Raw genomic sequence first — 12,726 nt, 5'->3', positions numbered from 1 at the left:
AGACAAATTGGAGAGCCCCAAATCTGATGTATATTCACCATAAATATCAAACTGTTCAGAAAACACCCAGAGCAACTTCATCAATGTGAAATGTAAATATTGTGGTTATTAGTTTCTAGAAACATTAAGTTAAGCTTGTGTGCTTAGGCTCCTAGTTGTTACCTAATGTCCATTCTCCCCATCTTCCTTTAGTAATGAGACCTCTGTATTTTAGCTGTTCAGAATAAAACCTCCATTTTCCAGTCTCCCTTGTGGCCTGGTGTAGCCACATGACTGACTTCTGGCCAGGAGAATTTGAGCAGAAGTGACATGAGCTTCTCCTGGTCTACATCTAAAGGGCAGGATACCCTCTCCACTGGGTTTATCGCTCCCATTGTGCTAACTGAAACTCAGAAGTGACGCTGCTGAATAACTTAGGGCAACATGTGCGTGGAAAATACCTGTGGCAACAAGATAGAAGAAACCTGGGTTCCTCGACAACGACCTCCTTAGGCAAAGTTGCCCATTTAGGCCTAGACCACCAAGTACCAGACCATTACGTGAGAAGAAATGGAGGAATAAATGTCTCTCCTGCTTAAATTGTTGAATGGGTCTCTCTCCAAGAGCTGAACCTATAATTTAACTATCACAGGCCAGTATGCCAATGCTTAAATAGAAGAATAATAAAAATAACCCATGGAAAGAAAAAAAATTGTTTAAAGGTACTGGCAGATTTGGTGGTGGTGGGGAAATGTATAAAATTTCAAAGTACAAACATAGATAGGTTCTGTCTAAAGCAAGCACAGAACAGTTGCTGGGGCCTAGGGCTCCAACTTCCCAGATTCCTTGGATTTTTGTGTCTCTCTTCTCATGCCTTGGAGGATTACTCAGAGATAGGAATTGCCATTAGTCTCACAGTTCTGTGTAGATACATTTCAAACCATGTTTATATCGTTACCAAGGTGCTGCTTTGATCAGTGATACTATTCGTATTTATTGTCTGTTTCTTAGTGGTATAATATTTAACCAATATGCCGTACCCTTCATTTTGGTAAATATCAAATTAAATTAGGTGCTTTTTCCCCATGGCAGGTAGATCAACAATTATATGTTATTGTTATATATTTTTTTAACTACCAGAGGGCACATATGCTGCCCGGAAAGAGAGAGAGAGAGAGAGAGAGAGGGAGAGAGAGGGAGAGACAGACGTGACACCCCCAAATGGTGTGTGGTCATGCTGCAATCCCTTCTCCTGCATTTCTCCATCCTTCTGGAATTTTAGGTGTGCACAAGACACACATGGCACATTTTTTTCCAAGTCACCAGGGCTGGGAAGGCTGTGTGGTATCTGGCTCCACTAACCACCAGCTTTTAAAGCCAGCCACAGACAAGCATTATTAACTTCCCTTTTTTGAAAACAGATATAGAATCCGTACACTTTCCCCAATTTGAAAAGCACTGTTCAATAGTAAAAAAACAAATGTTTGCTACACTTTGAGTAAGAAGTTGTTTAAAACTTTTAGCTCTGATTTTAAGAGGGAACAAAAATAATCTCTCCTAATTTTTGGTCTAAGTTACAAAAATGTCTCTTTTTCTCCCCCCACTTAAAAAAATGATTGACTATCTACAAGAGGTTAACTTTTGAGTCACGCTATACATATGCCACCTCTCAATCTGATCTGTCACTGATGTCTAGGGCTTTTTTCTCTGAGGACCATTTTGAAGATGAAACTAAACACTGAGTCATGAATAGTCTGCTACGTTTGGCCAGACCCAGAGTCACAGTGTTTATTAAGATACAAGACTTGCTGCTGGAAATGGAGTGAAGAATCCAATGTCTTCTTCCTTTTTTAAAAATTAATTTTATTTATTCTTCTATGAATGAGAGAGACAGAGAGAGAGTGAGAGAAAGACAGCCCCCGCAGTAGGGGCTAGATACTGTGCTCTACCTTCAGCTTCAGCCAGTCCTGGATCATGGGCTGGCAAACTCAGAGAGGTCTCTGGACACAAACCCAGAACCTTCCCACATGCATCAGCTTCTCAGAGTACTGTGTTTTACTGCTGCATCATCATCTGATCTCCCTCAATGTCTTTCTGAAAATGTGTTCATTAATTCATGGTAGATGAAAATTACTTCATTTTTTTCTTTATTGCCGGAAGATGCATGTGCTTGCCATAGAAATATAGAAAGAGACTGGAAGAGAGAGAGAGAGAGAGAAAGCACTCCCTGGAAAATGCATGTGCTTGCCATAGAGATATAGAAAGAGACTGGAAGAGAGAGCGAGAGAGAGAAAGCACTCCCCAACAGACTCACCCAAAGGCCATGGCCACATCACAATCCTTTTTCCACCATTTCTCCATTCTTTCAGGATTTGAGGCATGCATGCACCCATGCTCAGTGTGTTTCAAGCTGCTGGGGCCAGGATTTGAACCACTGTCAGTCAAGTAGGACCTAGTTATCTAGGCACAGTGCTTGATCACTGTACTATGGGGCCAGCCCAACAATTCTTTCTTTCATATAAAAAGAATGCATGCCCTCTTTATAATTTTTATAACCCTAAATTGATACAAAATATCACATTAAGAAAAAAGAGTAAACATAATTTCCATGCCAAATAATACAAAAGGAAAACATGCTAGATATTATAGATCAACTAAATGTCTCATAGCAATGTTTTGGTAAATTACTGTCATTATTCAGTAAGATAAGAATTAGGGCTGACCCTGTTGCCTAGTGGTTAGAATAGCTGGATCCTGCATGATCAATTGCAGTTCGAGTCCTAGCCCAGAGACGTGAAGAAACATGCTGTGTGCATATGTATGTGTGCCCAAAATCCTGATGGGAAAGAGGAATGGAAGAAGAACTGGAGCATCACCACAGCCCATGGGAGTGGGGATGTTTCCCTTTCTCACTTTCTGTTTCTGCACTTGCCCTCTGGCAATTAAAAAAAAAAAGAAGTCTATGATACCATTTGTCCAGTTGATTCTGCCACCAAAATGGGACCAACCAGTGGTGTGGTGGTTAAGGCAGCTGGGTCCCACCTAGCTGATCATGTTATTGAAGTCCCAGACCCCACCCTATAGCAAAATAAATAAATAAATAAATAAAAATAAGCCACCAAAAGTGATTATTTTTCTTTTAAAATTTTTTGAAGAATTACTTATTTTAATTTTATTTGTTGCTATTATTATTGTTATTCAAATTTGCTATAGGACACATGCACTCATGAGAGAGAGAGAGAGCCGCCAGATCCAGAACTCAGATCACGGTCAGCCACGTGGGAGTCCAGCATCTTAGCCACCAAGATCTGCGGGGCCCCCAAAAGTGACATTTTTTAATGCTGGAAAAGTTTTCCTTCCCTCCCTTCCTTCCTTCCTTCCTTCCTTCCTTCCTTCCTTCCTTCCTTCCTTCCTTCCTTCCTTTTTAACCTAGCCATTGTGTACCATGATGCTCACTAGAAATTGAACTTCAAGCATGAAGAAGAATAAACAGTGTCCAAAGTTTTTTGATTCTGTAGCTTTTTAATCATAGTGTTCCGAGAACAGGAGAAGAGTGGGATAGACTAAAACAGCTTCAGGGAACTAGCTACTTTGGAACACTTAAACCACAGTCCCTGGGCAAATTCTATTTTAACAATAGCCACAGAGTCCTTTCTAAAGTATTGCCTCATCTTTAATATTTTAAGTCCAATGCCTTAAGTGATATACGGGTTATTTTCCTCTCTCTGGATGATTCCTGCTTTGATGGGTTGCTTTATGTCTCAGGGTTTCAGTACATGGTCTGCTGGGTATGGAAAAAACATTTCACATTTGCCTGCTGAGATTTCTGTACGCTTCTGACAAGCTGTTGGATTTAGGGGTAAAGCAAAGTTTTTTTCTCAGTGTGCTTCTTTGTTCTATCTTAGGCTTGAAAATAATTTTCTTATAAATCCTCAACCTTTTTTTTCTTATTGGAAGTGAGTGAAAAACAAGTGAAAACCCTATTATAGTTTACTTTTGACCTAAGCAGTACAATACAAGGTCTTTTTGTAATCCATAATCTTCATGACTGAAAAGTTCACAGATTTTAGCTTTTTAAAAATGAAAGTTAAGTAGAACAAGTTATGTGCTGGGCAAATTATAACTTGAAATAATGTCTTCCAAGGTTTGTACATAGTGGATGCTTAACACATTCTTACTAACTACTTTCTCTCATGCCATCAGGAGGGTCTTACTTCTATTGCAAAAATATCATTATGTCGAAGTTACCCTTGTAACTCTCATAGACTTGGAACAATTATGTTTAACGAGCATCTGGTTTTTTTTACCTACTATATTTTGAACCTGGGTGTTCAAAGTCATCATGGTATTTATTAGTAGGAAGAAGTGGAGAGGAGCAGCATAGGCAGTGGCTAGGAGCATAGCAGCACGGGCTTTCGCATTACCCAGACCTGTGGTGGAGCCTCATGTTGGAAGACCTTAGATGAGTCACTGAACTCTGAATCTCAGTGTCCTCACCTACAAATCGGAAGAATTAATACCTATCTCAAAAGGTGCTCATGGGAGCCAAGAGGTGGCATGGTGGTTGAGGTGCTGGACTCCCACACAGCTAACTGTGGTTTGAGTCCCAGACCTGGCAGCTCGCTTTCTCACTTTTCCTCTCTCTCTCTCTCTCTCTCTCTGCTCTCTCTGGTGATCCCAGAGACTTGGAGAAACAAGCAAATTAAAAAAATAATAATAATAAATAAAATTACAAAAATAATTCTTTAATTAGAAAAAAAAAAGGGGGGTTGGTGAAGAACTGAGGTTATGCATTTAGAGCCTGGCACAATAGCTTCCATTGTAAAGGCTCAATTGGTGAGCATTGTCATTATTATTCTCATTACTATTGAATGTTTGAAGTGAGAAAGAAGAAACACAAAGACTGTAAGTTCTAATGTTTTTTATAAAGGTATGTCATCTGGGGTTAGCCAGTGGTGCGGTGGTTAAAGTGGCAGGATCCCACATGGCCAGCTGCACAGTTCAAATCCTGAACCTGGTGGGTTGAAAAACACACTGGCACCTGTGTGTGCATGCCCCAAATCCTGAGAGGAGAATATAGAAGAAGAGATTGTGAAGTGGCCATTGCTTCTGGGGGTACTTTCTCACTTTCTATCTCTTTCTCTCTCTAGCAAGTATACATGCCCTCTAGCAAATTAAAAAAAAAAAAAAGGTATGTCGTATGTACTTGTCTGTACCAAATTAGCACTTCTGCATGTGACATGAGCAGTATGAGGGTCCTGTTGTTTTCTAGAGAATATACTGAAGCATCAGATTTCATAACCATTTTATCAGAAATTATTGTATATTTAGATGCATATACAAACACAACAAACACTGGGGGAAGGAGGAAGCAAAAACAAAAGTACCCTGAATCTTTATGTAAGCTCTTAGTCATTCCTTCTAAGAGTCCAGATTAAATAGCTCTAGTTTTATTTTTCCTCTGACTTAAAATTTGTCTTATAAAACATCTTCACTGTCACCAGAGGTAATAAGTTACCCACTATAAAGAGCCAACATGAAGGTCATATCACACTTTTTAATACTCTTTCTTTTAATGATACCCTATAAGCTTGATGATTAATGAAACAAATCAGTTTAACACGGTTTAAAAAGAGTAAAGCAAAAGACAAGTTTTAAAAAGTCCTTCTGACATAACATGTTAATGATAAACAATAGCCAAGTTTATAGTATTATCTAGTGATTTTAAATACTTACTCTTGACTCTAACTTACAATTCAAATTGCCCATTTCCAATGATTCTTTTCAGAAAAAGCTTAATCCTCTCCCATCCTCCTTCTTGTCCCACTTTTCTGCTGCTTCACCTGACTCTTGCCATGTTTTCTCTGGAGCTCCTTGTTTAACATCAGCTGGGCACCCATCATTCTAAAATCTCCCTCTATTCCTTACTAAATTGCCTGGTTTAATTTAATCCCTCCCTTAATTTTTCCCTGACAAAATATATAACATATACTAACCACATTATTTAATATTTTAATTTTCTCACATATGGGAAATTAGAATTATGTAATTATCAATATGATAGGTTTCAGTCTATTATTTGCTTTTGTTTTCTATTTTTCCACCTATCTGTTGTTTCTTTTTTCCTCTTTTTCTGCCTCCTTTGTATTCATTGAACATTTGGTGTCATTATAATTTGTCTCCTTTGTTGTAATATTTTATTAGATGCAAGAGATCATTTTAGCTGTATCTTCTATTTTGTTATTTCAGGGGTTGATAAAGGACTTTAGTACACACCTTTAACATGTCAGGGGTTACCTATTAATGATATTTTGCCACTTCACGAATAATACAAGAAGCTATGGATTTCCATTTCTCACCTTGTAGCCTTTTTACTCTGTCATTTTACTTCTACACTTTTTATAATTTCAATACATTATTGTTATTTTTGCTCTCTCTGTCATTTTACTTCTACACATTTTATAATTTCAATACATTATTGTTATTTTTCTATAAAGTTACTTATCTTTTGAAGAGATTTTTAAAATAAGGAAAAACAGGTAGTATTTACTTGTGCAGATAGTTTCTGCTGCTCTCCACTCCTTTGTGTAGATCCTCATTTCCCACCTGGTATTCTCCTACTGCCTGAAGGACTTCCTTCAGCATTTCTTAAAGTGTAGGTCAGGTGGCAATGAATTCTTTCAACTTTTGTGTGTCTGATAAAGTATTTAATCATTTTCATTTTTGAAAGATATTTTCACCAGATATAAATTCCTGGCAATGAATTCTTTCAGCTTTTGTGTGTCTGATAAAGTATTTAATTGCTTTCACTTTTGAAAGATATTTTCACCAGATATAAATTCAGGTGCAAGATTTTTCGTTTTTGTTTTTTCCCTCTTTTCACACTTCAGAGATATTTTTCCACTGTCATCTCACTTGCATTGCTTTCAGAGAGAAATCTGCTGTCATCCTGGTATTTGTTCCTTTGTACATAAGGACATTTCCCCTCTCTGCCTGTTTTTATGATTCCTCTCTTCACGACTGGCAGATCAGTTTGAATATGATGTTCTTTTGTGCACGTTCCTTTATGCTTCTTATACTTAGGGTTTATTGAGTGTCTTGGCTCTGTGGTTTATACTTTTCATCAAATTTAGAATGTTTTTGACTGTTATTTACTCAATTTTTTTTTCTATTTATCTTTCCTTCATCTTCAGGGACTCAGTTTTATGTATATTAGACTGCTGGACTTTCTTCTTGATTATTTTTTAAATTCTCTTTTCTTCTTGTCTCATTTTAGATTGTTTCCATTACTATCTTTTTGCTTCTCCAATATCTAATGTACTGTCTATCTGGTACATTTTTTTATCTCATATATCATTGTTTCATTTCTAGAAATTGGATATCTTTTTAATATCTTCTCTGTCTCTACTTTACTTTTTGAAAATATGGAGCACAGTTATAACAATTGTTTTAATACCCTTGACTGCTAATTCTTGCTCTGTGTCACTTTTGTGTCAGTTTCTATTGATTGATTTTTTTTTCACATTATGGGGCCTTATTTTCCTGCTTTTATGCATAGCCAATAATTTGTTATTATGTATAAGATATCATGTTATTAGTGGGTGCTATGTATTTTTATATTTCTACAAACATTGTTGGGCTTTGTTCTGGGATGCAACTAAATTACATGGGAATGGTTTGGTTCTTTTGGCTCTTACTTATTAGATAGTTAAGTGAAAATAGAGCAGAGCTCAATCCAGAGCTAATTATTCCCTACAATCAAGACATTCATATATAGTCTAGCCAGTGCCCCATATCCTAGAATGTTTCTTGTCTGGTTGATGAGGAACAGACATTGTTCCTGGCCCTGTACTTCTTCTTCTTCTTTTTAAAAGAATTATGTATTTATTTAATTCCATTTGTTATTTTTATTTTTTTTTTTAATTTGGACAAAGAGAAACAGAGAGAGAGAGAAAGGGAAAGTGGAAAAGCAAGCCACCAGGTCCAGGACTTGAACCGCAGTCAGCCATATGGAATCCAGTGCCTTTATCCACCATGCCACCTGCCAGCCCCATGGCCCTGTTACTTCTAGTCCATCTGGATAGTTCTTTACCAGCTCAAAGTGCATGTTTACTACCTAAAGGTTGGAGTCTTTTCTTATGTGGTTGTATTTATCAGTACTCAGCTGAATACCTGAAAATACCATTTTCAGATCTCTAAATTTTTTTTCTCTGTACATCCCTCTTCTTTCTGAAATTCTTTCCAGTGAACTTCAGTTGGTTTGTTATCCCTGGACACTCAGCTCCAAACTTAGGGATTCTTTCAAACTCCATCTGGGCTACCTGTGCTGTGACCTGGAAACCACTGTAGGGCATGCTCTATTCCCTAAACCGTGAAAGAAGCACCAAGGAAAAAAGTAGAGACTGGGATAATACAAAGGGGTTGGGATCACATCTCCCAGGTGGGTATCTTCAAGGTAGTGGTATAATGACTTGTTTTGCAACTATTTACACTGAGAAAAGATAACTGGAGGAGGACAGAGAAAAACAGTTTGGGAATAGACACAGCAAGAACGCATGTTTCCCGTGCATCAAAAATCAAGAGAGTAAGACTTTAGTTATTAATCTCGCTGGTACCCCAGCTAGATGAGGGTTATGCTGGTTGAAGTGACCCTAGTGTCAAGAAGCAATGGAGTGTACCACACCCATCAAGAAGTCATTTCTCTAAAGAACCTCACAAGTGCCTCCACCAGAACTAGCACAGAGGGGATACGAATGTCCAGTGGTCAACATTTACCAGAAAAGCAGTGGTGCACAGCAATTGCAGTAATGGGCTCCACTAAGTGAAAAGACTGATAGCTTTTCCCTTTAATCTCTCCTCTCTGCCCTCAAGCCTAAAAGAGCTTTAAGAGAAAAAATTACAGAGTTCTGCAGAGGGTCCTGTCAGGTATTCAGCTTTACGAGGAAGAGAGAGGAGAGAGCAGAGAAAAAGCAACCCTTGTACCCCATCTCTGTATCCCTGAATCCACAATCAAGCCAGGGCTAGGGAAGAAGAATTGAGTTTAGAGTTTAAAATGACTAAACTCAGGACCAGCAGATGGTGTGATGGTTATGTCGCTGGACTCCCATGTAGTTGACTGTGATTCGAGTCCTGAACCTAGCAGCTTAAAACTCATGCCAGGTGTGTGTGCATGCGTGCCCAAGATCCTGAGAGGAGATTCAAGAAGAAGGAACTGCAGCATGGCCATCCCTCTGAGGGGAGGGTGATTTCTTGCTTTCTGTCTCTCTGTCTTTCTAGTGAATAAACACACCCTACAGCAAAAATCTAAAAATAAATAAATAAATAAATAAAATGACTAAACTCATTAATGACTGAAGGCACCTGGAAAAGTATGCACCTGCCTAAGGTTCCATTGAGAGAGTGATGATTACAGAATACAAACTTTGTCTTTATTTCTCAGTGAGTTCAAATGTCTGAACAAATTGGTTACATCCTCAGCACAGAGCCCCCAGTACATATGAACTATTGGCTCATTAGTCATAAACTAATAAACCTCGATTACTTGACATTGAAATTTACAATTTATCTGAGTAAATCATTTAAATAAAAATGATGGAACTAAATATTAGCTATTTAGAAGCAGCCTGGACGTTCCAACATTTAGTTTGGTCAAAGAAACCCAGTCATACGAAACAAATATTAAAAATAAACATAATTATTTTGAAATTTCTTTCGACTATGAAGTCAGTTATTTTTTTTGTGTTGTTTTCAAAACTTGATGAATTTCTCCTTTCTCCACATTAGGAAAAATAATTCACTTAAAAAAAACTGTCTGAAGCTAAGGTGATATCTCTATGTGATAGTTCTTTGTTGCTAAAAAAAAAAAAAAGTGACTACTCAAAATAACCTTCACTCTGATTTAGCATCATATACAATTCATAGGAATTTATATTGCCCAATGTGATAGATCAGTTTCCTTACCACTAGATGGCCTGGTCCTCTCAAAAACTGAGTAAGAGCAATTTAATATTGGTGACTCTAGCATTAATTGCCATAAAAGTGAAGAGATCTAATTCAAGTGAGTGTATGGAACTGAAATATTCTCATTGTAACAAATAAACTTTAATTGGCTTTTAAAGATTGTTTTTAAAAAGATGATTTCCACATCTAGTAATATTAAAAAATTATTCCTATTTCTCCATTTCATGTTTTTCCTGCATGGTAGATACTGTTTATTACTATTACCTTTTAGGTTTCTCAGAATATCTTGCTATGGTAATGATTAATAATAAGCTGATTGGGAACCAGCAGTTAGTGTAATCGCTATGTCACTGGACTCCCACGTAGTGGACCATGGTTCGCGTCCCAGACCCGGTGGCTTAAAACTCACCTGGGCACGTGTGCGTGCGGGCCCAAGATCCCGAGAGGAGAATGGAGGAGAAGGGATTATGGCATGACCATCCCCCCTGAGGGGTGATTTCTCGCTTTCTGTCTCTCTGTCTCTCTCTGTATGTCTGGCGAGCGCACACGCCCTATAGTGAAAACCTCTCTAAAAAATTTAAAAAAAAAAAGAAGAATAAGTTGATTGTCATTACTGTACATCTTTCCACACCACATGAAGTTCCATGAATAAGCTGATTGTCATTATTGTACATCTTTCCACACCACATGAAGTTCCATCATCAGAAAGAAGAGTTACATTAGGGTGGAAAGATCCTTTGGAATTCATAAAGCTTTAAAATTCTTCAAGAAATACTTCAGAAATAATTTTCTTTCCTTTACATTCACAGAACTTACAATGATTTGGGACTTGAGCATTAATGCTGTGACTAATTCTGAGACCTCAGATCCCCCTTTCCCTCTTAAGTGCAACCTGCCTTTAAGTTATTTCGCTGTTCCTTAGTACCTCAACCATAGGATGGACAAGAAAGATAGAGCTCTGTTCTTTTTAAAACACACCCCTGGAATATGCCTGGTCCTGCAATAACTCAGGCCATTTATTTAGACAGGAAGTGGATGGAAAAGAATGAAAGATGAGATATGTCAGGCACAGCTGTCTGTACCAAGGCTCACAGGCATAGGAAGGCTGAGACAAGTGCTGCTAGTGAAAAGCAGATATATGAGATCTTTCGTCCAGGTTCTTGGAACATTCCTCTGTTCAGATCTGTATAACTAGAACTGCCTAATCTTTGGTGCTTTTCATAATCATTCCCGTTTGTACCACTTGTATACAGATAACGTACATACTTCTTTTTTTTTTTTTTTAGAGAGAGATTTTTGCTATAGGGGATGTGCGCTTACCAGAGAGAAAGAGAGAAAGCAAGGAATCACTCCCCAGGGGTGATGGCCACACCACAGTCCTTTCTCCTCCATTCTCCTTTTGGGGTCTTGGGTACACATACACATGTGTACCTTACATGAGGTTTAAGCCAACAGGTTTAGGACTTGAACCACAGTCGACTACATGGGAGTCCAGCGACCTAACCATTATGCCATCTGCTGATCCTAACAACATACATATTTCTATGGAGCCTCCATTTTATTATATATTCTTGTGCTTGCATTACTTCATAAAAGAAGATGGAAAGGAAAGGCTACCCTAGCTGTACTTATAAAATAAAGTCTAAACTTATTGAAATGTTTCCAATTAATTTATCCCCAATAAATGTATAAGACAGATACAATGGCAATTGCTTTGCAGAGTTCTTAGATGATATTTTTATTATCAGAGAATTACTTATATGGGTCATATACTTAACACAATTCCCAGCCTTTAACAGATTCTTAATAACTTATTGTTATTGTCACTATAACAAAATACCTTTAGCAATGACAATAGTCTTAATTATTTGATTACTGACACTACTTACTAACAAATTTATATTATCATTAGATAATTTAGAAGGTCCCCAGAACCTGGTAATATCTCAAGGTCTTTGTCCCCCATATCCAATAAGACACCATTACCCACTACAGCTCTGAATGTACCCAGGAGTGCTAGTAAGCTAGCACAAAACCCCATGTAAGGCCCTTCGAAGTTTTCATCAAAATCAGTCTGCCCAACTCACTGACTTCCACAACTGTTCATTTCCTTTCTATTATTTTGATTCCACTTCTCCCCCAACTGACAGATTAGTCATTTGCTTTAAACTTTAGTTTTAGCTTCCCTCAGGACACAGTTTCTGGAATCTCAACAAAGGTAAGTAATCTTGGGTGGGCTCTGTGACATGGTGTTGAAGGTGGTTGAATCCCACATGGCCAATCATACAGTTCAAGCACTGACTCAGTGGCTTGAAAAACATACCAGACACAAGTGTGTGTGTTTCCAAAATCCTGAAAGGAGGGAGAAACTGAGAAGGGATTGCATTGTGACCATTACCCATGGGGGGGGGGGCACTTTCTTTTTCCTGTCTCTGTATCTCTGTCCCTCTCTGGCAAGTACATGCACCCTGTAGCAAAAAAAAAAAAAAAAAAAAAAGTAACCCATCTGTCACCTCCTCCCTTGCCTGAATCCTGATCTTGTCTGATAGTGAAAGTTTGGGTAACAAGACCAATCTCATGCAAGTAACAGTCACATTTCAAATAAGTGTCAGAAAAGGAACTTATTGGAAACTGTAATGTTTTATAGACTCAGATGGCAAGAATTGAAACAGGGCCTCAAGGAAGCAGTAAATGGGCAGGTTCACCCAGTGTGACGGCACCAGAAATTCATCAAGAAACTTTCCTGTCTCAATCTTTGTTCCAAAGCTGCTCTTAGCGTTTTTATTG

The sequence above is a fragment of the Tupaia chinensis genome, unplaced genomic scaffold (genome assembly GCF_000334495.1).
Source record: "Tupaia chinensis unplaced genomic scaffold, TupChi_1.0 Scaffold000023_1, whole genome shotgun sequence".
Classification (NCBI taxonomy): Eukaryota; Metazoa; Chordata; class Mammalia; order Scandentia; family Tupaiidae; genus Tupaia; species Tupaia belangeri.
This window is presented reverse-complemented; position numbering follows the sequence as displayed.